Source organism: Homarus americanus, unplaced genomic scaffold (genome assembly GCF_018991925.1).
Source record: "Homarus americanus isolate GMGI-L3 unplaced genomic scaffold, GMGI_Hamer_2.0 scaffold367, whole genome shotgun sequence".
NCBI lineage: Eukaryota > Metazoa > Arthropoda > Malacostraca > Decapoda > Nephropidae > Homarus > Homarus americanus.
Window position 1 is genome coordinate 9,707,362 of NW_024743709.1, and position 27,682 is coordinate 9,735,043.

Here is a 27,682-nt window from a genome sequence, read left to right on the forward strand (position 1 = left end):
CTGTTCAGGTGGTTATTCATTAGCTTGGGAACTTGGACTTGTGTCGTTATTGTTCAAAGTTTTTTAATGACTGAAACGTGTCGTAATTTTACTTTTCATCTTTCTTGATAACATGTATATTTTGCAATTGATAATTCTCATTTATATTACAGACATACAGGGTATGTTAAAAGCCTGTGTTAGGTCAGTACAGGTGTTTCAATTTAAAATTAAAAAAGAAAGTTTTTTTTTATTTATTGGTTTTCATTATATATTTAATTTTTTCCAATTTTTATCAGATATTGCTATTAAATTATTTGCATCACCTGAATATTAGCCATCCCAGCCTATTTCACCTGATGATTAAAAAATCCTAAAGCTAAGGTATAGTAGGTTAGGTTAGGTTAGGTTAGGTTAGGTTAGCATTAGGATGTGTCCGTCATCACGATAAATCAGTTGGGGTGCCTATCTTTCAGGTGATCCGATTACTTTGTACAATGCTTCTGTACATTGTTATTACTTGATGATGAGTGATCAGGCAGCATCTCGATGCTTGTAAGACACAGTCAGGTATACGAGTGTGTGAGAGATGAGTTCGGTGACAAAACAATATACTCAAGATGCTCTTCCTCATACCCAACCGGTCATGTGCTTATCCGTAACAGTTAGTGGTATTGCTACACACTGTTTGGTAATTATCATTACTTGATCATCGTGTACTCAGACTCCTGCAGTAGTTACGAACGCACAAGCCTTGGATTACAGAGTAAGCTGATGAGTTACTGCGGCACCGGACCTTCCATTAATGGTCACTGCGGCGTTGGTGTCCACGTCACTCAACCAGGGATTAGCTGTGTTGACGGCGGCCACGGAGGCTTGTGAGTTGTTAACTTAGTTCACCCAGGCGCCTTACTGGTTCAACATGCTCCCTGGTGTGCGGGGGAAGGAGCATCTCAAGATAACTAGGGGGAGGGGGCATCTCAAGATAACTAGGGGGGGGCATCTCAAGATAACTAAGGGAGGGGCATCTCAAGATAACTAGGGGGGTCTCAAGATAACTAGGGGAGGGGCATCTCAAGATAACTAGGGTATAAGATAACTAGGGGGAGGGGGCATCAAGTCATCAAGATAACTGGGGGTATCTCAAGTAGGGCATCTCAAGGGGCATCTAACTAGGCTGGGGGTAGAGGGCATCTCAAGTTAACTAGGGGGAGGGGGCATCTCAAGATAATTGGGGGTAAAGGGCATCTCAAGTTAACTAGGGGGAGGGGGAATCTCAAGATAACTGGGGGTAGAGGGCATCTCAAGTTAACTAGGGGGAGGAGGCATCTCAAGATAACTTGGGGTAGAGGGCATCTCAAGTTAACTGGGGGGAGGGGCATCTCAAGATAACTATGGGGAGGGGGGCATCTCAAGTTAACTCGGGGGAGGGGGCATCTCTAGTTAACTGGGGTGAGCTTCTTGAAAAATTAATTGTGTTTTATGAAGTTTGTTTTCTCGAATTCTGTTCTGGAGTTTCTTGTTTCTCAGGGATCATAGTCAGTGACTAAGAGAACTCTACTGTATTCTAATTTATGAGCACACCTTATTATTTTTAAAGTGCCGTACATGTTCAAAAGCGCTTTGTGCTTTTGAAATTATATTTACTCTCACCAAGTGATGTGAATCTCTTGAAGACCTTTTGTTTTGGAACGCATCATCTTCGAGCGAGCAGTGTGTACCTTCAACAACTTGACGTTTCTCAGAGAGAGAATGTCTTCCTCTAGAGGGCACTTTACTTTCAGCAACAAACTACTTATTCCCTAGAGTGAAATGCATTCTTGAGAAAGAATTGTCCTCAAAAAGCGCAATGAAACGCTGCAATGTGAGGTGTTTCATCATGGGTAAGTTGTCCCTTGGTATTAAGGTGTCATTTCCTTAATATTAACCACATAAGACACATGGGCAGCAACTTCTGTATGTCAGGAATATGATATCCCTGACAAGTTGCTCTAGTATAGCTAACGAGACTGGTGCTGTAAACAAAGAAAGTATCCCTACGTAATAGTGCCTTAGCCTCTGCAGCACGATCACTCTTAGTTGCTAAACTTACAGGCGAAAGTTGTTCATGCCAATACCACCACGGGAGGAACACGGGTTAATTGGTAGATTTTAGGAACTTTAACCCTCCTGGTGTTGTGTTTACTGTCTTGATTCACGCCAAGCCTTGCCAAGTACCGCCCCCCCTCCCCTCACACACACTACAATCATTATTTCTTCCATTTTTCTTATTTCACTCTCCTCTTCACCTCATCTTTACTCCTTGTTTATTTTTTGTTTATCTGCAAGACTGACAAAAGAAGCTCACATAAAACCTTCTAGCACATACATGGTTAAATGATACTCTGTCTTAATCATAAACTCAAGGTGGTTGTGTGTGTTTGTGTCTGTGTGCCAAATCGACCCCCTTACCTGGGAGACGATTACTCCACACCGTAACTCTTGGAACAGCACCACACGAGAAGGTGTCAATACTATCGAGTTAGCCTGACTGTGTACCGAGGCAAACAAGCTCCAATGCCGGAAAGATGCTGCCGCCGCCCCTCCCGCACTAGATGTAGCCCTCCACACGTGCAACACCTGTGGACGACCCTGCCGGTTCCGTATCGGCCTCTCGAGTCACCTCAGAGCTCACCACCGAAGGTGACATCCGTAATAACTCGTACCATTGTATTATAGCTGGATGATCGTTATACTCGATTCCGAGTGACAGCAAAGTAGTAGTAGTGTGTGTGTTTACTTGTTACTCTTGGCGTTGTAAAATAAACAAGCAAAATATAATTTCCTTTACTAACAAGTGTTCATGGAGGAACGTCATTATTTCCTCAGCAATACGAGGCCTTAAAACTATCATCTTGTGTCTTTATGAACGTCAAGTCTATTTCAAGGATGACCTATATACAGTGAACCCGGTGGTGATCCCTCAATAGCCTGGTAACTCCTGACGTACTGGAGGTGTAGGTGCTCTTTGTAATACATTCTGTCAAGTGAATAAGTACACCACTGCCTTAACGTTAACATGCATAACTAAAAAGCAAGATAAGGTAATTAGGTAACTACTGAATGTGAAATTTACAACAATAAAAATAATAAAATAATTAATAAAACTTTCATTCTGAGTCATTAAACCTCAGTGTCGTGGTGGTTGGCGGCAGCGTCGATTGATTGGTATGTGTATAGTACATCTGGTGTCGTAACAGTTTAATGGAGGCAGGATTATGAAGGGCTGGTCTCCGACGGTCAGGACTTTACTGTACCTGTAATAACACGAGGTAACTAGCAGTGTTGTTAACTCTTGGAGAATGCGTAGGACCACGTGTTTAGTGTCCACACTAACATGCAATAAAATAATAATGATAATAATTATAAAGATATTATTCATAATTGTAATATAATAATACCCCTAAACACTGAACTATTTGTACCTAAAGTTTCCTGTACACAAGTAACCCCTCACGCCATCCTGCTTCATGGACTTGATATGTAAAAACTCTCCAGGTCACGAAATATTGTAATGGTAGAATGAAGACATGGAGACGAGGACTTGTGCTTGTGTCGCCTTTTGTGGGATTAACGGCGACAGTACGGCGAAGGTAGGATGAGCCCAGGTAGAATGTAATTAGTGGCAGGTAGAGGAAAGATAACTAAGATAGAGAAATGTTTTGTATTGGATATAATAACTATTTTTATTGTAAGTAGGACTAATGAAGTTGGATTAAATTACATTCTATTGTTGTTGTTTTTTCTCTGGCTAATGGTTAGCATTTCTTCTATAGCCATTGAGAACAAAAGTGAATGTGCTTTGATTGCGTCTGTGTTTATGTGTTATTTTCTGCCTTTGTGATAGTTGGTGTGTGTGTGTGTGTGTGTGTGTGTGTGTGTGTGTGTGTGTGTGTGTGTGTGTGTGTGTGTGTGTGTGTGTGTGTGTGTGTGTGTGTGTGTCATTTGACCCTGTTTATAAAGTGATTGTGTCTTTTGGTATATGTGGCAGCAGCAGGTCGGCGCTTCAGAGTATAACTCAACACCTTATTATTATAGTATATGTGGGAAACTTAAATAGAATCTGATATCTCTCTCTCTCTTTCTTTTAGTCCGGGAGACAAATGAGGTATAATCAATATGTCGGGTACAAATGGTTTGAGGTGGTACCCTTCCTGGGCCTCAGAGCCAATTGTAATATTTTGTCAGTGGAACATATGATGGTGGGGGGAGGAGGGGGGGGGTACACCCAAAGTGGTTTTCATCAACGTACACAATTGGGCAGGAACACCATTCGCCAATCAATAGAGGCATTTACAGTATAAAAATTAACCAATTGAGAACGGAATTTCCAGTGCTAAATCCAATTAAAAACTACTCTAATTAATGTTAATTGGCTGTTTAATCATCATTTTGAGTACAGGTGTGAGACCAAAATACAATATAACCAATGGTCACCAGAGTCCCAGCTTAACATTGAAAATTCTAGTGGCAAAGGAACTTAACGTTTTGAAAACCAGGTAATTTAATGGTAATTGTCATCATACTTTTATTTTGTCAAAACTATTAATATTGCCACCAAAGTTCTTGTTTCCTGTTCGTATTTCGTGTCCATGAGTCTAACTAATCATAATCGTGATTCAGTTATTTTAGGTCTAGGTGTCTTTTGAGAACCACAGAACATAGAGTGCTGCCCTCGGCCTTCAGTGGCTGTTCTATGTACTAAACTCCATCTCTTATTGACTGTTGTGTGATGACTCGACCGTTTCTCAAAGGGTTTCAACACCCAGCTATATTGCATTGCTAAGCGAATACTTTAAAAATATATAATTTTAATCGTTTGCGTACTTAAGGATTTAAAACGATTCTCATCTTTCCCACACAAGTCATCAAGTTCATGATTACCAACTCGAGAATAAAGTCTGGTGTAAAAGTTGCCAAAATATCATAAAAGACCAACAGTTAGTTTACAGCCCACATAACCATCTGGAGCACCCCAGTAACCTCTTACCACTTTCTGGCTTCCTACCCATAACCTCTCGAAGCACCCCGTGATAACCTCCCTGAACATCTCGCGATAACCTCCCTAAGTACCTCGCGATAACCTCCCTAGACACCTCACGATAACCTCTGTGTTGGTGTGGTCTCTGTATCGGTGTATTTTACTATGTTATGTTGTCATCTGCTGACCAAGTTGCAGGTTGAGGAGTGCTCACTATAATCTCTCGGTGTTTGAATAGAGGAGAGCGTAGTGTAAGATCCTTGTTGCCAAGTTGAGGGAACAGGGAGATGACAAGTGGGGGTGTTACAGATGTGATTGGTGATGTGCTCCCTGGTGTGTGGTGACCCTGATCTCCCTCACACACCACTCTGGCATGATGATGGAAGTAAGAGGAGCAGGATGGTTGGCGGTCACTCCTCGAATGCTAGATTTACGTCCCTGTTGGCACCTTGTAATGAGTTTGGGAATGACCACCGATCACACTCGAATGTTGATGGGTGTTTTAGTCCGGCCAACACCACCAGGGGGAATGTTAAGGGCCTACAGTGTTTAACTATCATTCTTCGTATGTCCTTTGTAATTATAAGGTCTTAAGAAAACTGTCACCACCGCCGAGTGCTCGTGTGAGGGAGGAGGTAATGTCCTGCACATCACGCCCACCCTCCATGCTGACCTGTACGTCAATATTTTTAGTTGGCAGTTAATTTAAGGTGCGTGTGTGTGTGTGTGTGTGTGTGTGTGTGTGTGTGTGTGTGTGTTTTGTTTGTTTGTTTGTTTTGTTTGTTTGTTTGTTTGTTTGTTAATTTTTACACTCGCTTCAAAAAGTATCTTAAACGATTGTGTGTGAAACAATAAAACATTACGGACGAAGGATTTTGATAACCCTACCGACACAACTGGAGTCGCGGTGTTCATTTTGAAATTCATCGACCCTCGCCTTGAAGATACTTTTTTGGAGCAAGTGGACAACCATCCTTGCCTCCGAGTGATATTACTTCAAAAAATGAACAAAAACATTTTAAAAAAAGTCCAATATCATATGTATATTATCGAGATTCTTAATACTGAATAAATCCATTGCTTAAATAAAAAAATATTCTACAAGGAAGATGTTTTTCAGTCATTCGTAAATAAAAACACTATACAGGGTATATAAATAACTCTTCTAACCTGTTGTAATAATTTCCTAGCTGTTTAACAATAACCAAACGTACAGTTCACCATCTTGTTCCAAACACACTGATTATAATGGTCGGTCATCTAGGTGTTTGTATTGCGTACATGGACATACACAGTGATGGAAGATAGACACAAAGTAATATACTGTACAGGGAAGAATGGTGGGAGAGTGAGGCAGGAAGTTGGTGAAAGGGAGAGTGGTGCAGGGAGAGGGTTAGTGAGCCAGGAGAGAAGGAAAAAGGGAGAGTGAGGCAGGTAGAGAGAGGGAAAGTGAGGCAGGGAGAGGGAGAGTGAATGGAGTAGGGAGGAGAGAGTAAGATAAGGTGAGTAATAAGGAGGGAGAGACAGGGAGAGGGAAAGTGCGTGAATTAGGGAGGAGAGAGTAAGACAGGGAGATAGGAAGATTGAAACAGGGAGAGGGAGAGAGAAGAGTGACAGAAACACCTCACATAATAGTACAAGTTGATCATATTCACCTTGTGCGCTTTTATCACATAGACCGAAGCGAGGTCAAATGAAGGAGACATACGTGGAATATTAGACTATTGTATTGTAATTGATTATTGAAGATCACTTAACTTATTCGTGAAAACTTTACTTCAAGGGACTGTACAATAGGTTATATTACACGTTGATGTTACTTTCACCGTGAAGACATTTTATATATGTATCAGAGACAGAGTTATAGATGTGATGCAAGAAGTATTGTAAATAAATAGATTTGAAATTATTATGTATTGTAGCCTGGGTATTGTTTTTGATGACCCTGTACAATAGCTCTCAGCCTCAGGGAAGAGAATACAAAAGATCTTTCATGAGAAAATTGGGATAATTTTCAGTGAGTGCTGGTGGATATTGCCTCCCAGTATAGCCGGGGACGTTGGAGTGTTTGGCCTGCTCGTCCACCACTTGAGTTGGTTCGCTTTCTGACAGCAACCCTTACAGTTTTTCCCGTGAAAGATTCTGAAACGGGATACAAACATTTTGAATTATTTTCTTTACCTTTTCTTCGTATTTCTCGGAGATTGGATCGCTTTGCCAGTTAACCCATGTATATATAAGTGGTTCCCTTTAACAGTTAACCCATGGTTATATAAGTGGTTCCCTTTAACAGTTAACCCATGGTTATATAAGTGGTTCCCTTTAACAGTTAACCCATGTATATATAAGTGGTTCCCTTTAACAGTTAACCCTTGTATACATAAGTGGTTCCCTTTAACAGTTAACCCTTGAATATATAAGTGGTTCTCTTTAACAGTTAACCCTTGTATTTATAAGTGGTTCCCTTTAACAGTTAACCAATTCATATATAAGTGGTTTGTTTCGGGTATAAAGTGAGATATTCACCGCCCCTGTATGGTTCATTGTGCCTGAGAGGTCCTCATTCATCTCACCCTAACCACATTTTTCTCTCCACACTTCCAGTTAGGAAAAGCTGCCGTGAAACATTTATATTGTGAGAGAGAGAGAGAGAGAGAGAGAGAGAGAGAGAGAGAGAGAGAGAGAGAGAGAGAGAGAGAGAGATTTCAACTACACGAAACTCAACACGACAAAATATAAACCAGACAAGTAATTTATCACCAATTACAATATTAATTAATTACCAATATTTATGCTACTTACAAAATTTGTTCTATAATACTGTATTGTGATGAAATGAAAATAGTCTGGCTGTGATAATAATGGTTTTAGTATTCCTGACAGCCGAGTAATCTAGATAAAATATTATATGCACAAAAAAGTCGTATTGGCAATATTAAATCTGTCTGTTTACTCTCTGCTGTGATTTATATTGGCATTTATTAGTTGTTAAATGAAAGAATCATTTAATAGAAAATTTGTAGCCAATATGGAATTAGGATGTTATTTGCATTACTAAGTTGTATTGAACAAAGGGATTTTTTTTATTTATAAGCTACATTGAAAACAAGTTCTCATTGCCGGTTAATTCATTGTTCATTTGAGCAAAGTTTTCATATGTGTTAGTGCGTCGTACCAGGCCAATATTTTCAGACGCATGACATGGCAGACGTAGAGGCAGACTGATACTGTCAGACTCTGTACCTGGCTGAAACCTGAGCGCTTATACTCAGCTGTGACTGACACTAGGATGGCAGGTAGTTCACCCGGGTCTTCACCGCCTGCCTCCTTCCCTCACCCTTGTGAATTCTCTTCCATCCTCCCTTTATCCTTCCCCTGAACCTTCTTTCCCCCCCTATCACTAGCCTTTATTCATTAATTCACCCTTGTGCCGCTCTACCTCCTTCCATCACCTTCTTTACTCATCCTTCTCCCTACCCCCCCCTCACCCCCCCCTGTCGCTCTTCCTGCCTCCCTCACCTACCTCTTTACCTCCCTCACTTTCCTCACCGTCCTGCCTGCCTCCCTCCCTCCCTCACTACTGCCTCCCTCCCTCACTACTGCCTCCCTCCCTCACCTCCCTCCCTCACTACTACCTCCCTCCCTCAACCTTCCTCCTCCTCACTACTGCCTCCCTCCCTCACTACTGCCTCCCTCCCTCACCTCCCTCCCTCACTACTACCTCCCTCCCTCAACCTTTAAAGTCACGGATAAATGGCAACGATTTACCCATAAATCTCTTCCATATTTATTTAGATAAAGACAAACGGCCGACTCAGTGTGGCCCTATAAGTCTTAACTTGTAGCCATGTTAATATTGATTTGTGGCTGTGTTATAATTCTAACTTGTGGCCATGTTAGTGTTAATTTTTGGCCATATTTTTAACGTGTGGTATTGTTATAAATCTAACTTGTGGCCATGTTAGTGTTAAATTTTGGCCATATTTTTAACGTGTGACATTGTTATAATTCTAACTTGTGGCCATGGTGGATATTGTTTGTATGATACTGGTGGATAGTTATAGGGGAGGTGATGATATTGATAGTGGTTGTAGTGCTGAGTGGTAGTGGTAATTGATGGTGGTATTGGTAGTGGTGTAGGTGTTGGTGTTGAAGATGGTGATAGTGGTAGTGGTAGTAATGGCAGTGGTGGTGATTGTTGTGGTGGTATTGGTGGTAGTGTTTTAGATGATGGTGGTGGTGTTGATGCTGACGGTGTTGGTGGTGGATGCGGTGATGATGATGATGATGATGATGATGATGATGATGATGATGGTAGTGGTAATGGTAGTTGGTGGTAGTGTAACACTTAAGGAACGCAACACTGCAGGCAGGCAACACTGCAGGCGAACAACACTGCAAGCGATCAACACTACAGACGTGTAACACTACAGACGTGCAACACTGCAGGCGTGCAACACTGCAGGCGAGCAATACTATAGGCGAGCAACAGTGCAGGCGAGCAACACTGCAGGCGATCAACACTACAGACGTGTAACACTACAGACGTGCAACACTGCAGGCGAGCAACACTGCAGGCGAGCAATACTATAGGCGAGCAACACTGCAGGCGATCAACACTACAGACGTGTAACACTACAGACGTGCAACACTGCAGACGTGCAACACTACAGGCGAGCAACACTGCAGGCGTGCAACACTGCAGGCGAGCAACACTGCAGGCACGCAATACAACAAGAAACAAATGGGAAATTGGTGGTGGATTGAGGAAACATTTTTGGTGGGTTGAGTCCTTGTGGCAGGAATGTGTGTTACGCGTTTGAACTGAGTCATCAAAGTGCTACACCACAACCTGCCACCCGTTTTCTTCTTCTTTTTCCTCTTTCGCTAAAGTTTTGACTGGGTACGAAAAACTATCATCATTTCCTTCTAAACCTTCTCAGGTGTGTGATGGCCAGCAGGTATGTGTGTGGTGACCAGCAGGTATGTGTGTGGCGACCATCAGGTGTGTGTGTGTGGTGGCCAGCAGGTATGTGTGTCGTGGCCAGCAGATGTGTGAGTGTTGGTGTCCAGCAGGTATGTGTGTGATGGCCAGAAGGTATGTATGTGGTGGCCAGCAGATGTGTGTGTGTGTGTGTTTGTATGTGGAGGCCAGAACATGTGTGTGTGTGTGGTGGCCAGCAGGTATGTGTGTGGTGGCCAGCAGGTATGTGTGTGGTGGCCAGCAGGTATGTGTGTGGTGGCTAGCAGGTCTGTGTGTGGTGGCCAACAGGTATATGTGTGGTGGCCAGCAGGTATGTGTGGTGGCCAAGAGGTATGTGTGTGGTGGCCAGCAAATGTGTGTGTGTGTGTGTGGTGGCCAGTAGGTATGTGTGTGTGTTCCCAACATCCAATATTGGCCATCATCACATAACTTATTGAAAACATCTCAACGACCACGAAGGACCAACCACTGCAGTAACAACACAGGCCACTTACCTTTGTCACCCATCTTTCATCTCGCGCACTACTACAACACTCATCTGTCACCACAAATAATCCTCATTCACAAAGCAGCAATATCCTTTCTTGATGTCCTCGTCTTCTGTCATACTCTTTCACTCTGTATATTTATGGCGACTCGTGTGCTGATGGAAGAGATGAAAGATAGGTTTAGTGTTCGGTATTGCGGTAATTTATGGTACCTGGTTGTTTGTGTTGGCGCTGATCACCTTTGGGATTGTGGTAGGAATGTGTTTCTTTATTCTTAGTAAATTTTTTATCATTTGTGCCCAGTGTGATATCAGATATTGTGTATAGTCTCCCCCCCCCCACACACACACACCACAGGTATAGTGCCCTCCTCCACACACACACACACACACACACACACACACTACAGGTATAGTGTCTCACACCACAGGTAATATCCCACAAACACTCCATAGGTATAGTGCCACATACACACCACAGGTATAGTGCCACACACAAAGGTATAGTGCCATAAACACCAAGGTATAGTGCCATAAACACCAAGTTATAGTGCCACACACATCACAGGTATAGTTTCTAGTACCACATACACATGCTAGGAAAGAAGTAATCAACAGGAGTGACAACAACACCTGAATCTGCTTCTATCATGTTGTCCTTATACAAAGACTAAGATTCCCAGATAGGAGTTCCATTGATTTTTGTATTAGCCATAACATTTCTTCATATTACAGGGTTTTTATAATGCCAAATTCTTGAATATGAAGAAGAGTTGAAGAGTTTAAAAGGCAATACATACGCCAAGTGATGATAAAGACAATATACAGTATATTAAAAAAGTATGCTGAAGGAAGGGTTATAGTGTTGAGTTCTAAGTTAGGTTTTTAATACACATTTTAATGGCGTATTGGTGTGTGTGTGTGTGTGTGTGTGTGTGTGCGCGCTGTTTATAAGGGATCTTGTCACTACTCTCCTTGGGTTATGGCCTGACGGTACTATACCAGCAGTAGAACATTTAAAGTGTTATGTTGAAATTTAATACCATGCATTAACTATAAGGTTATATAATGTGTAGGTTAGGTTAGGTTAGTACATACACTCCCCTAATGCTGTGTCGTTATTCTTGAAGTTGTGGCGTTTTTCTTGATGCTGTGGTGTTATTCTTGATGTTGTGGGGTTATTCTTCATGCTGTGGCGTGGAGTTATTCTTGATGCTGTGGTGTGGCGTTATTCTTGATTCTGTGGCGTTATTCTTGATGATGTGGCGTTATTCTTGATGCTGTGGTGTTATTCTTGATGCTGTGGCGTTATTCTTGATGCTGTGGCGTTATTCTTGATGCTGTGTTCAAGTTTTTATTTATATATTCCAATGTGATCCTGGTCATGGCGTTTTAATATGACAGACACAATACAGCTGCTGCCCCAAGGTGTTGTTGTTAGTGTAGTTGTAGGTGGGGTTGTGGGTGTGGTTATAGTTGAAGGTGTAGGTGTGTACAGAAGCCGAGTTTTAGTGATACAAAGTGACGTGGACGCCTGACGTGTTGACATGAGGAACACACATCTCACCTATGGGTTGTTTACCTGTATACACCTGTCCTCTTATCCTTGTTTAATTTCTTCGTTTCACTCGTTACTGAAATACGGTAATGACAGTCAGAAAATCCAACACACAAAAATAAGTCCAGTTGTCACGGTCAGATAATTACGACTTGGTGACTGGGAGATCGTCTTCCATCTTGAGGCTTTTAGAAATATGAAGGAAACATTTCCTTCATTTAGTCTCTTGCTTTTGGATTCTTTATAAAACTCACTGAAAAGTTTGTTCGTTCAAGCAGAATAAAATGTTTTTCCCAAATAAATACTTTCATGGGAAGGAATTATTATCAGGAAAGTAATATTTTATCACTATTTTGTTGATGTAAGTTGATGCAGTTTCCTCGTAAAACAATTATATATTTTTAAAAGTATAAGCCTTGTGGTGTTTATAAATCAGTTGAACACTTGGGGTGAGACCTGAGGGTACAAGGTGAACCAAGCTTATGACCACAGCGCTTCACAAATATTTTTATGATAAAATGCCTTCGGAAAAAAGAAGATTTCCACATTTTCTTTCTTTTGTCTCACGTTCTGTTCGAGTCCCACATGTACTGTAGAGTGTTTTGCACAGTTCACTTTCTGTTTGTTTGTTTTATGGTTCATGGTGTAGTAACACTACAGATTATCTTGATAAACATTGCTTTATTTAGTGTTAGTATCAACAGTTATATTATCAGTTCTTGACACGCAACACTTGATATTCACAAGAGCAGGTCATGGTTATTGACTCTAGGACCAACAGGGACACTACTATTATTGTGTTCTTCAAGGTTATATGTGATATCTTACAAGACAAATACAACCATCCACCATGTTAATTCAAAATCACGGGTGTAGGAAACAGTGAGTGATTATCTGATGTGATTTATTAGTTATTTCAAAAATTTGGTTTAAATTGTTAGTAATGTTTGTGTGACCTTCAGTAAACCTCTTAAAAACAGAATTATACACAGGGTCATCGAAAAAGATTACCAATTAAAATCTGGGGATTCTTTTTGGATGACCCTGTAATTTTATATATATATATATATAATACATATATATATATATATATATATATATATATATATAATATATATATATATATATATATATTATATATATATATATATATATATATAAAGTACATTAATTACCACAGGTATAATGTATATTTTTTCCTTATATCTGTACCTCACTCGGGTAAATAGGCATTGAGGTCATGTATAACAGAGTCTGGTTTCCATTGTTTTCCTCCACACTTAAATTACATAAAATATTCACTCAGATGTGTTAATTATGTTCTCAGCTTGGGGTCCCGCAGTCAGGTAATTGCCAGGAAAATTAAAAATGAATGACCAAAGATAACACAAGCATTTATTTTTGTGTGTGTGGGAAAAATTCCTTAGATTTTAGTTTTCACTGATAAATATATAGATAGATTGAGCGATAGATTGATAGATAGATACCTTTCCTCTGGAGATCATGTCTTATATATATTTAAAACATTCATAATAAACGCCGCACTCACACACACACACACACACAGAGAGTGACAGGTTTCACCGAGTCATCGAGGGGAAAAATGAGCACAATATTTATAACGGGAGTGATATACCTGGTAAGGCAATTTAAAATATTAAAACAATAAATTGACAAACGTCAAGAGGTATTGGTGTGTGATGAGTAAATTCTCAATATTGATATAAATTCTTACATTGCATTTCTGACAGAGGTAAGGTGTGAGGTGAGTAATATTAAGGTAACTAAGAACAAAATTACCATACTATTCTATATTAACTCCTTAAAAACGACGGATTAACCATTTAAGAACGATGGCTTAACCTTTAAGTACAGTGGTTTAAACCCTTTGATGAAAATACTTAAACTGTTAGCAATTTTAAATGCCAGGAAAAACATATACAAACTTTGGTATCGTCTTTCTTAAAATAAAGATTCTCCTAAACAGTGGATGACTCATTGTAATCATTGTTCTTTCACTTTCCCTTTAAAAAAATTCAGCCTTGAGTCGTTTCCTTGTCGCGGGAGATGGTGTTGTGGTCGAGAACACCCAGGGTACTGCATTCGTGCCCCCTCAGGCAGCAGACAACCCATCTTGCTGTGTCTTCGCTTACCTCTATACTGTAACCTGAAAACTCCAATCCGTAATCACCTGGAGAATAAACCCCCCAGATTATTTCACCTGATGATTAACCATGCTAACGCAAATCGAATCATACCGAACCTAATTGCAACACAGCTTGACATCACTAAGATGATAACCGGATCATTGTAATAACGTGTTAGGTTACGTTAAGTCATTGGTCGATCCGTTGGTAGACGCGAAGAGAGACACTGAAAGCCGAACAAGTACAACTCAAATCTTTTTGTTTTCCTTAAATATTTTATCGAACAATAACGCAGAGTTTTTTCCTCAATAGTGATGTACAGTAGTTACACCTGTGTGTGTGTGTGTGTGTGTGTGTGTGTGTCGCTGCCTTTGTCTCTTTCTCTGTAATAATTTGAGATTGAGTAAGAGTCTTGTTCATGTATCGAGTCCTCCCTCCCTTGTGTCCCCCCCCACACATACTTTACAATGACGTATTTCTTCAGTGTATGTGACTCAAGTTGACGTCCTGGTGTTCATCTTCGTGATAATAAAGTAAATATCATCCACATCATTCACATCCTCTGCATCATCCACACCATCTACATCACCAATATCATCATCATCCACACCGTTTGCATCATTCACATCAAAGAGTTATACTGGAAGCCAACACCAACAGCTTATTTTTAAGATTTCTTTTATTTATCTCATGTGTTTAATTTCCAATCTTCATTCTCCATCTCTCTTCTCTCTAGTCCTGCAGTATTTACCACGCCTCCCCTAGTGTGAGAGCTTGCAATGCCTCCCCTAGTGTGAGTACTTGCCACGCCTTCCCGAGTGTGAGTACTTGCCACGCCTTCCCCTAGTGTGAGAGCTTGCCACGCCTTCCCCTAGTGTGAGAGCTTGCCACGCCTCCCTTGGTGTGAGAGCTTGCCACGCCTTCCCCTAGTGTGAGTACTTGCCACGCCTTCCCCTAGTGTGAGAGCTTGCCTTCCCCTAGTGTGAGAGCTTGCCACGCCTCCCTTGGTGTGAGAGCTTGCCACGCCTCCCCTAGTGTGAGTGCTTGCGCCTTCCCTAGTGTGAGTACTTGCCGCCTCCCCTAGTGTGAGAGCTTGCCTCCCTAGTGTGAGAGCTTGCCACGCCTCCCTTGGTGTGAGCTTGCCACGCCTCCCCTAGTGTGAGTACTTGCCACGCCTTCCCCTAGTGTGAGAGCTTGCCACGCCTCCCCTAGTGTGAGAGCTTGCCACGCCTTCCCCTAGTGTGAGAGCTTGCCACGCCTCCCCTAGTGTGAGAGCTTGCCACGCCTCCCTTGGTGTGAGAGCTTGCAATGCCTCCCCTAGTGTGAGTACTTGCCATGCCTTCCCTAGTGTGAGTACTTGCCACGCCTTCCCCTCGTGTGAGAGCTTGCCACGCCTCCCTTGGTGTGAGAGCTTGCCACGTCTTCCCTAGTGTGAGTACTTGCCACGCCTCCTCTAGTGTGAGTACTTGCCACGCCTTCCCTAGTGCGAGTACTTACCACGCCTCCCCTAGTGCGAGTGCTTGCCACGCCATCCCCTAGTGTGAGAGCTTGCCACGCTTCCCCAGATGTGAGTGCTTGCCACGCCTTCCCTCTCCCAAGGTCTACAGTGTCCAGGAAAATCAATTTTACCTTGTTTCTCCTACCTCTGTGTGCAGGTGTGGTGTGTTAGTGTAGGTGTGGCTGTGTTAGTGTAGGTGTGGCTGTGTTAGTGTAGGTGTGGAAGTGTGTTAGTGCAGATGCGGCTGTGTGTTGGTACAGGTGTGTGTATGTATATATGTATGTATGTATTTCTGGGCATTACGAGTTGTTCATAACAGTGCCAAGGTTAACAGCCATTAAGAATGACACTGACCCACATAATTTTTCGGCGCGGACGATTATTGTATATTTATGTTATTATCCTTTATCTTTTCTTCCCTTTTCACTCTCGTTTTCTCTCTATATTTCTCTTCCATCCCAGATTTACTCTCGGCCCATTAATCTCTTTCCTGTCTTTGTAGTTCTGGTTTATTTCCAGATTATTTTATTTCTTCTCTTTCTCTCCTCTCTGTACTGTTAGTTCTCTTTTATTCTCTCTCCTTTATTTTACTCCTCTTCTTATTTTTTCTTCTCCTTCCGTAAATTTCTACCATTAATATTTTTCCTCTTCTCTTCCATCTTTCTCTTTCTCTTTTTTTTTTTGGTAGTCTCCGTCCATTAATTCTCTTCCTCTCATTCCTTTCTCTTTCTCCGTTATTTTTTTTAAACCTTCTAACATTAATCTATTTCTTCTCGTATTTCTCTTGTTTCTGTGCATTAGTCTCTTTCGTCTCTTATGTCCTTGTTTCTTCTGTTTTTACTCTACGTTCGTTAGTACGTTTTATTTTTGTGTTTTGTTTGTATTCTATTTGTTTTTCTTTTATTGGTAATTTCTTTTTATTGTTGGTCTTTTCTCTGCGCATTATTTTCGTTTCCTTTATATTTACTTTCTTTCTCTCTCAGTCTCCTATTTCTTCATTTCTCTCATTCTCCACTCTCCTCTCTGTTCTCTCCTACCTCTGTTTTCCTTTCATTCGTTCACTGTGTGTCTTAGTCTTTTTTTCTTCTTTATCTCTGTTTGTATTTAGGTTTCTCACTTTTCTGTCATTTGCCGTCGCTTCTTCCTTTTACCTGGTGTACACAAGGCCCCCACTTCAGCCTCCGGCCAGTCAGGAACAAACAGGTGTAAGGCGAGATGGAACTAGTTATACCATTCAATCATCTGCTTTGTGTTATTCTTTGTTATCTTGTGTTAACTTGTACGTTATCCTGTTTCGTCTTACCTGCTTTCATCTTCAATTGCTGCTCTTATTGTATAAAACTGTCGTGCTTGTTATCTTATTCTTGCTTTCATCATAATTTACGCTGTTTAGTACAATGAAATAATAGTGATATCTTGTTGTTGTTTTTTGTTATCATGCCTGTGACCTCTCGTGATCGTTCGTGCTTGTGAGCTGAACTCTGTGCAACAACTGAGTTATGTGAGTTATTTTTTATCAACATTAATTTACCCGTTATCTTCAGGTGCTCTCAGTATGACTTTAATTTATTGTTAATATTATTACGAAATATCTTGTGTGGGATCCCAGAGTGTCATGTGGAACCAGCTGTGTCAGGATGATAATGTGAGGGTCAGCTGTGTCAGGTTGATAATGTGAGGGCCAGCTGTGTCAGGTTGATAATGTGAGGGCCAGCTGTGTCAGGTTGATAATGTGAGGGCCAGCTGTGTCAGGTTGATAATGTGAGGGGCCAGCTGTGTCAGGATGATAATGTGAGGGCCAGCTGTGTCAGGTTGATAATGTGTGGGTCAGCTGTGTCAGGTTGATAATGTGGGGGGCCAGCTGTGTCAGGTCACTGAGAATTGGCTGCGTGGGTTGATAATGTGAAAGTCCAACACTGTCCAGGTTGATAATCCTGAGGGCCAGCTGTGTCAGGTTGATAATGTGAGGGTCAGCTGTGTCCAGGTTGATGGTGTGAGATCCATGTGTCAGGTTGATAATGTGAGGTCAGCTGTGTCAGGTTGATAATGTGAGGGGTCAGCTGTGTCAGGTTGATAATGTGAGGGGTCAGCTGTGTCAGGATGATGTCATAGAGGCTGACTGTGTCAGGTTGATAATGTGAGGGCGCTGTGTCAGATTGATATGTGAGGTCAGCTTCCTGTGAGTTAAAACCATGTAAAGGGTCAGCTGTCCGGATTGATAATGTGAGGGTCAGCTGTGTCCAGGTTGATAATGTGAGGGGTCAGCTGTGTCAGGTTGATAATGAGGAGATCAGCTGTGTCAGGATGATGTCATGAGGGGGCCAAAGAAAAACTGTGGGGTTGATAGCCGAGGCCCAGCTGTGTCAGATTGATAATGTGAGGGCCAGCTGTGTCAGGTTGATGATGTGAGGGCCAGCTGTCAGGTTGATGATGAGGGGTCAACTGTAATGGAGTTGATGATGTGAAGACCAGCTGTGTCAGGTTGATAATGTGGTCAGCTCGTCAGTTTGATGATGTGAGGGGTCCAGCTGTGTCAGGTTGATAATGTGGGGACTGTGGCTGTGTCAGGTTGATAATGTAGGGGCCAGCTGTGTCAGGTTGATGATGTGGTCAACATCAGGTTGATAATGTGGTCAGCTGTGTCAGGTTGATAATGTGGGGACCAGCTGTGTCAGGTTGATATATTGTGAGAGTGCTTCATGTCAGGTTGATAATGTAGTCCAGTAATGGGGTTGATAATGTGGGGATGGCGTGGGGTTGATGTCTTGAGGGCCAGCTATGTGTCCAGGTGATCGTGAGGTCTCAGCTGTGTCCAGGTTGATATTAAGGAATGGCTGTCAGGTTCGATATCTGAGGGATGATGTGAGGCCAGCTGTCCAGGTTGATAATGTGAGAGTCAGCCTGTGTCCAGGTTGATAATGTGAGGGTCAGCTGTGTGGTTGATAATGTATGAGACACATGTATCAGTTTGATAATGTATGAGGGCCAGCTGTGTCAGGATGATGTGAGGGGCCAGCTGTACATTGGGGTTGATAATGTGTGGTCAGCTGTAATGAACTGATAATGTGAGACCAGCTGTGTCAGGTTGATAATGTGAGGTCAGCTGTATCAGTTTGATAATGTGAGGGGTCAGGCTGTGTCGGAGTTGATAATGTGAGGGTCCAGCTGTGTCAGGATGATGATAATGTAGAGGGCCGCTGTGTCAGGATGATGATAATGTGAGGGGCCAGCTGTGTCAGGTTGATAATCTGAGAGATGGCTCACCAGGGTTTGATAAATGAGGGTCAGCTGTGTCAGGTTGATAATGTGAGGGGGTCAGCTGTGTCCAAGGTTTGACCGTACCAGAGGGTTAATGTGTCAGGATGATGTCTGAGGAGCTGTGTCAGGATGATAAATGTGAGGCCATGTGTGGAGTTGATAATGTGAGGGGAGTCCAGCCTGTGTCAGGTTGATAAATGTGAGGGCCAGCTGTGTCCAGGTTGATAATGTGAGGGTCAATATGTCAGGTTGATGATGTGGTCAGCTGTGTCAGGTTGATAATGTAGTCAACTGTGTCAGGTTGTGTGTGAGGATTAAACAAGCGTGAGTTGATAATGTGAAGGGGTCAGCTGTGTCAGGATGATAATGTGAGGGCAGCTTCTTTGTAGTTTGATGTCTTGAGGGCCAGCTGTGTCAGATTGATAATGTGAGGGGTCAGCTGTGTCAGGTTGATAATGTGAGGGGTCCAATGTAATCAAAGGTTTGATAATGTGAGGTCATGTCAGGTTGATAATGTGAGGGTCAATGTGTCAGGTTGATAATGTGAGGGTGGCTGTGTCCAGGATGATAATGTGAGGGCCAGCTGTGTCAGGTTGATAATGGGGAACCTGGCTGTGTCCAGATTGATAATGAGGCCAGCTGTGTCAGGTTGATGATGTGAGGGGCCAACATGATGTGAAGTCCAACTGTGTCAGGTTGATGTTGAGATATTATGTCAGGGTTGATAATGTGAGGGTCAGCTGTGGGTTGATGGTCTTTGAGAATTTCATGAGTTGATGTCAGGGGGACAGCGCTGGCCATTCAGTTGATAATGGCAGGCCCAGCTGTATCCGATTTGAGTAGTCAAGATTCAGCTGTATTGAGTTGATAATGTGAGGTCTAGCTGTGTCAGTTGATGACAGGACCAGCTGTGTCAAGGTTTGATGTGGTCAACTGTGTCAGGTTGATAATGTGAGGGTCAGGCTATTCAGGTTGATAATGTGGGGATAGCTGTGTCAGGTTGATAATGTGAGGCCAGCTGTGTCGGAGTTGATGATGTGAGGTCCAGCTGTGTCAGTTTGATAATGTGGGGGAGCCAGCTGTGTCAGTTGATAATGTGAGACCAGCTGTCCAGGATGATAATGTGAGGGCCAGCTGTGTCAGGTTGATAAATGTGAGGGGCCAGCTGTGTCAGGTTGATAATGTGAGGGTCAGCTGTGTCAGGTTGATAATGTGAGGGGCCAGCTGTGTCAGGATGATAATGTGAGGGCCAGCTGTGTCAGGTTGATAATGTGTGGGTCAGCTGTGTCAGGTTGATAATGTGGGGGGCCAGCTGTGTCAGGTCACTGATGTGAGGGACCAGCTGGGTCAGGTCACTGATGTGAGGTACCAGATAAGTCAGGCCACGACCTGTCGTGTGACAACTGAGTCTCACGATTCAGCGTCCCCCAGAGGAAAAGGCAGAGAAGAATATGAAGAAGGGCAGATAGGAGAAAAGGAAATGAGAAAAAGAGAGACAGGAAGGGGGAGAAGGTAAAAGAGAATGGGTGGCCGAGGGAGGGAGGAGAGGGCAGTCGTAAACACTGATGAAGGTAAAAGAAAGAGTGTACGGTATATACACACGTACAGACAGACACAATTGCATTAATATTAAGGTATCAATCATAACCAGAACAGACTAATCAAGATATTTATTTCCATCAAATTATTTCGAAAGGTTATTTTCGTTAAAGGGAAGATCCAGGTGAACGGGACGAGGCTTGTAGCACCTTGTTTGTTACCATTGCACAAGGTCACTAAGATGACTGAACTCTACTGCGTAATATATGAAATAATACATAGCATGTACTCTCTCCCACATGATATAGAGCATAATACAGATTTCATACATTACTTGAGTACAGTAGCTGTTGGTAGCAACACTTATTGTAGGTACAGCAGCTGGTGGTAGCAACATGATATGGCTCAACTCTGTCGTTGAAAGGAATATGAAATTATCATTATAAAAAAATTTGCCATATGGGGAAACCGAGTAATGATTGTGTGTCTCGTTTGCGTGTGTGTGTGTGTGTTTGCGTTTGTGTGTGTGTGTGTGTGTGTGTGTGTGTGTGTGTGTGTGTGTGTGTGTGTGTGTGTGTGTGTGTGTGTGGGTGGTTTGCGTGTGCATGTGTTTTTTGTGTTCTTGTGTGTGTGTGTATTTGCGTATGTATGTGTTTCCGTGTGAACACGTGTGTGTGTGTGTGTGTGCTAGCGCGCGCGTGTGTGTGTTTGTGTGTGTGTGCGTGTGCTAGCGCGCGCGTGTGCGTGTGGGTGTGTGTGTGGGTCTGTGTGTGTGTGTGTGTGTGGTGGTATTCATGGGATGTAAAAGTCTCTCACAGCCTTGTCGAATAATATTGAATAAATTCATGCACTGTCAAAAATTTAATCAGGCAATTGAATTTCTTCAAATTTATGACTTAATGCCTGCAGATTTTTCGATGACGTTTTAGGGAGGAAATTGGATTTGCACAGTAAATCGTCTACAGTTTTGTGCTGTGGCTTTTTATCGCCTTGTTCTCCTGTTTTATGTCATATTGGTACAAAAAATGTAAATAGAGGATTTACTTGATATCTGATAAAAGAAGTAATATGTATTAGTGATTGTTCTTTATGTTATGTTTGTTGCATTTTTTATTATCTCTTGTTTTATTGTATTTCCTGTTGTAGCACAGGTTTACTGTATTTTTAAATGAGGTTGTCATATCCCTCGAGTTGTGTTAGGTCTTTATGTATCATCTATTGTTCTTTTCTGGTCATATTGTTATTCGTCCCTCTGACAGTGCCTCTGGGTCCGACAGATAGTGTGCATATAGCACACTGAATACTGGGCCTCGGTACACTTCTCATAGCTTTGTCGACTCGGGATGCCTTATGTGGGAACCGTCGTATCGTGGGCAGGAAGCGAGCGTATATCACCTATGCCACGGCACCCGTCTACTGAATTTAGTGTTTTATTATATTCTTCTAGTTTTTCTGAATAATTTTCTTAATAATAATCACTATTGTTTATTGTGAGTTTGAAGGGTATCATCACCTCTCATAGTATTTCTCACAACATAACAACTCACTAAACTGCACTTAAGTTTCATTAATAATGAACAAAATTCAAAGCAGATATTTTAGTTATTATCTGGTTGCCACTTGTGTCTTTCTCTCTGGTATATGACATATTAAACCCGCTAACATTGTGACAGAAAATATAATGACAGATTTACTTCGTGCACCTCGACCAGCAGGAGTGTATGACGACCAGCCAATTCTTGTATGAACATATTCGCTGAAGTAAATTTTCCAAAAGCTAAAAACACAAAACATCGTCAATAACTGGAAAATTGACCACGGTAAAAGACAGGACTTAGCACTATTTTTATAAACATCACTGACTGTCTTTCCTGTAGAAGTACATGCGTCTAACTTTCAATTTGTAAAGTAAATATTTCTTTTAGCCACAAACTCCAGAGAGATTAGAGTGTTCCAACATTGCTCACGGCCTCTCAAGTTCCCCTGACGCGGGAGGTGGAGGTTGTGGTGAGTGTGTGTGTGTGACAGGTGAAACCCCGCGGCTGTGTGGTACGACCACCATGCAGCCTCACACATTGTTGACTGGTACGACCAGCATGCAGTCTCACACACTGTTGACTGGTAGGAACAGTATTCAGCCTCACCACTGTTGACTGGTAGGAATATTATGCAGTTTCACACACTGTTGACTGGCTAGCACAAATTTGAAGCAAATGCATGTTGATACGGTGTGTTGACTGGATGGTTGGGTAGGACATTTTCTAGATTCATAAACTACTGCGAAACATATCCATCCTGATCTGTGTGTGTATGTGTGTGTGTGTGTGTGTGTGTGTGTGTGTGTGTGCACTGCATATATATCTACCAGCGTCAGCAAAGCTTTATCTCGTCAGCCTCGCACGTAGCGGCACCCCTGAAAAACTGCACCACCGCTTAATAATGCCGTGGTAAAAAAAAGCTTGATTAATGGTGCAGCCAAGTGAACCGACATTATATTATCGGGAAAACTGCGGTCTATATGTATGTTTCTCTCATTTTTCATAATACTCCTGTAATAACTGTACGATTTACATATTCACTCGAAAACGTTTCATTATTTATCCGTCATTTGTGCAGGTTTCCAGTTTAATGGAGAAGATTATGTAACATTAGGAGTGAGTGTAATGTTTTATTTTCACGTTGGTGGCAAATATTTCGTGTGTTTAATTTAGATGTTAAAGAGCCAGTGATAAAACGGATGTGTAAGTATTCTCAGTGAAATTGATGTCAGGTGTGTGTGTGTGTGTGTGTGTGTGTGTGTGTGTGTGTGTGTGTGTGTGTGTGTGTGTGTGCTCAAACAGTACTTGTGTTTTAAGAGTAGTCATGATCTTCCTCGGTTTGTTTATTGTGGTGTGAGTTTTCATTATGGCTCGTATAGCTTAGGCCTGTGTTATGGTGTAGCGCGAGTGTATATTATGGCGCTGTTTGGGAAGACGAATGCAAGAAGTGGTAGACTGAGCTTATGGTTGATAAATGTGGATATAAATATGTTACAGGTCTTAATGGTGGTGTCGCTTGTGTTTGTGAAGGTGTTACGTGTGTTATGAAGGTGTTACGTGTGTTATGGAGGTGTTACGTGTGTTATGGAGGTGTTACGTGTGTTATGGAGGTGTTACGTGTGTTATGGTGATGTTATAATAATCGTGTTAAGTGCATGTTATATGGTGTTATTTTTGCTCGTGTTGCCACAAGTACCCACGATAAGGTTTATGTGTTAACAGTGACATTAGTAGTGTATTTAAGGTGATATGTTTCTTCATGGTCGTGTAACAAGTACAACGTGTATATCCTTGATGGTGATACATATCTTACACATGTTGATGATTATTACTCTGTTGACTCTGTTGATGATATTGAACAAAGTGCAGCTGTGTCAGTTTTCTCACTCCACACAGAGGATCATTTTAATCAAAACTGCAGGTAGAAAAATATATACATGCATCTTGCTTGTAATTAAATTCATTAAGGTCAATTAAAAATACATATATATTTCGATATTAAATAACTCTTGAGGTTGTATAGTTTAATATTACAACCAAAAGTTTGTCAGGTGTTGTATCTACTGTCGCAGTTCAGTATTTTTTGACGTTGACTTGTACACAGTGTGCTGGCTGGCCATGAAAGGCGTCCAGTCAGCTGTGTCGTAGCTGCAGACACAATATCACCCCTGGAATAACTGCACAGTTATGTCATCGTTAGTTTTTCTTTTACGGGATATATTTAGATTGTCACTATATACGACAGAATCTGTGTGTTTACTCTTACGGAAAGCTTGGTGATTGGCTGATATCAGTTGATTTGTGTGTCTGCCTGCCTGTCAGTCTGTCTCTCTCTATCGAGTATGATGATCATACAGCGATGGTAAAATGATGGGATTATTTTTAATGATGTCATCTTCGATCGTGAGGCCTAAGGTGGTTTGAAAGACCACTAAGGGACCGACAGGGTCGTCTGTACAGTGAATGAGAGAAGCGGTGGCAGCATCTTTTCGACAATAGAGTTTACCAGACTCGGTGTAGTCGAACATTCTGTAAGGTTTTAATATCATTCCGTGTGATGCTTCTCCAAACATCTCAGTGTGGGGTGATCGTCTCTTTGGTGTGGAGTGTCGATTTGTCTCCTTTTCAGGATTGTATTCATATTTTTATATCACTTCCGTTGTCCGCCAGCGTTACGTTTACCATTCTAAAGTTTAGATGACCTGCTTTGGCAGTCTACTGTCGTTCATGCGCGTAACATGGCCAGTCCAACGTGGTCGTTCATGGATAATATCAGCCTCGAATCTCCTACAGTTGGTGTCAGCAAAAATACTAGCATTTGTTCTCTTGTCTTCCCAGCGAGACCCATGTCTCGCTGTGTCTCCTGTATGTGACCCATGTCACGCTGTGCCTCCTGTATGTGACCCATGTCTCACTGTGTCTCCTGTATGTGACCCATGTCACGCTGTGCCTCCTGTATGTGACCCATGTCTCGCTGTGCCTCCTGTATGTGACCCATGTCACGCTGTGCCTCCTGTATGTGACCCATGTCTCGCCGTGTCTCCTGTATGTGACCCATGTCTCGCTGTGCCGCCTGTATGTGACCCATGTCTCGCTGTGTCTCCTGTATGTGACCCATGTCACGCTGTGCCTCCTGCATGTGACCCATTTCTAGCTGTGCCTCCTGTATGTGACTCATGCCTCGCTGTGTCTCCTGTATGTGACCCATGTCTCGCTGTATCTCCTGTATGTGACTCATGCCTCGCTGTGCCTCCTGTATGTGACCCATGTCTCTACCAAACAGCAGGGCAGGGAGGACTACTGCTTGATAGACTAGCATCTCTGTTGGTAGTGTCTACCCACGAAGATAACAACAGAAACAACCTTATTTTGTATTTGTCAATATTCACACAAAATGAAAATATTATAACATTTTACAGTGGTGAGCTAAGCCAGACGTGTGTAAAGTTAATTTTAACTCGCAGACTGGTAATCAAACACATTAACTCTAGAAACAAGTTAATTGCTCAGCTTCTCTAAATCATTGGTCTGGTTCATGACTATTTATTTACTGCAATTCTGTTCGAAATATTAGTTGATGAAAGCTAGACTTTTAAATGTTATTTTTTCAATTAGGCTAAGAAAGAAAAAAAAATATGAGAAGTATATATAAGTGGAGGAACACGTCAAAATATCACGTTCAAGGGGACACAGAAGGTCACAGTAAAAAATAAGACATACATAAGTCTTCCTTTATTTCAGATAAATAACAGATTGTATGACATCAACGTTCGCACATCAAAGTCTCTTCTATACGTTTGATCTGACATAGCAACACTTACATGACTAGTGAACGATTCTTCTTCTCGTGAACGGTATTCTTGTTGGAGGAACTGAGAAGTGAGTTTAGTAACTGTATTAAGGGAATGTAAACAGCTAACTCACCATCTCTACTTATATGCAGTTAACTCACTCACTATCTTTACTTAAATACAGTTAACTCAGTCATTTTATCTACTTCCATACAGCTAATCATTTTCTATACCCTTTGTTTTTAAGCTGACAGTATTATGCTAAGAAGTCCCATCCTTCCTTTACCAAAAGCGAAACCTTGTTTATGACTTAGACGGTAAATTTTCTTTATTTCAAACTTTTTCTTCTCATATCTTAAGAGTTAATGTTTTCAATCACTTATATCTTTGCATACGTTAAATTCGGTATTAAAATGAATCGGAACTGGGCATCCTTACCGGTTAGATATGAATTTATATGAGATATATGAATATTAATCGAACATTATGAATGAGTCAATGAACTGCAATGGGGGCGTGAACAAAAAAATAAGGGACTCACTGTCTCTACTTACTAATGTTTACTGAAGCTCTGGCACTAAGAATGAGTTTGGTTTCCTGTTTTGACTGAAATATAGAGGTTAGAGAAATCATATGGTAATGAGTGACGATGAGTTTAACCCTTTCAGTATGATGGCTTAACCCCTTAAGTATGATGGTTTATCTCTTGAACACCATTGCTTAACCCCTTGAGTATGGTGGGTTAGGTTAGGTTAGGTTAGGTATGATGACTTAACCCCATGAGTACGAAGCCTTATTCCCTTGAGTATGATGATTTATTCCCTTAAATACAATTGAATAATCCTTTGAGTAAAATGGCTTATCCTCTTGAGTCCGATGACAACCACTGAGTAGAAAATCATTGTACGCAAGGTAAGTGGTCATTGTACTCAAACTATTAAACCATCGTATTCAAATGTAAAATAACAGAATCCTCCATAAATTAATTCAACTCTTCAGTAAATTCATGTTTGCTGCTCTGGGAAATCACTTTACTGTAAACTTAACATTTACTCAGTGAAATTATATCCAGTGAGCGGATGTACCTGGAGTAATAAACATATGTACGAGTTGGTTCGTGTTTGTGATCTTACTGTGTAAATAGTTAACGTGTGTTGTGATTACCTGTTAATGAGGATAATTACTAAATATATGAACACTTCTCATAGCGCACTAATGACTCGCCTCTCGTTTTAATACTGTCTTAACTACCTTTTGGGTATTAATATTATAATTTAGTATGATTTGCTAATATTTTTTGTGTGCATTGAAGTTAATTGGATAATTTCAATTGTGATGTTATTCTGATTTGTATTCTAGATTAGTTTATATGCCTGAGTTATGTTTATTTGGGAATCGTCCAAGTGGGATATTGGAACCCCTTTTTGTGAATAGTGAATTTAATTTTTTTTTCAGAAAGAAAGTGTAAAAACTATCAGACATGGGAGAGAGATAGAGAGAGTTGTGAAAGTGATAAGAAGATGCGTATAATGCTACTTTCATCCTGTTTTGTTCATCCCTCACCTCCAGCACCCTCTACCTCCGCTCCACCACAGTTAGATAGACAGAACTGAAATCCTGAAATCCTCCCCAGTAGCCTTGAGAGCCATAGTAGTTGTTATCCAGGTGTTACTTTGATGTGTGTGTGTGTGTGTGTGTGTGTGTGTGTGTGTGTATCGAGCAGTTGGCCTTCCCACACAGCTATATGGCAGCGAGACATGGGTCACACACTGGAGGCACACCAAGGCACTTGAAAACTTTCACCAGCGTAGTCTACGTTTCATCCTCCGAGTTCGCTAGGAATGCAAGAAATCAAATGCTGACATCAAGTGTAGAAGCATCTA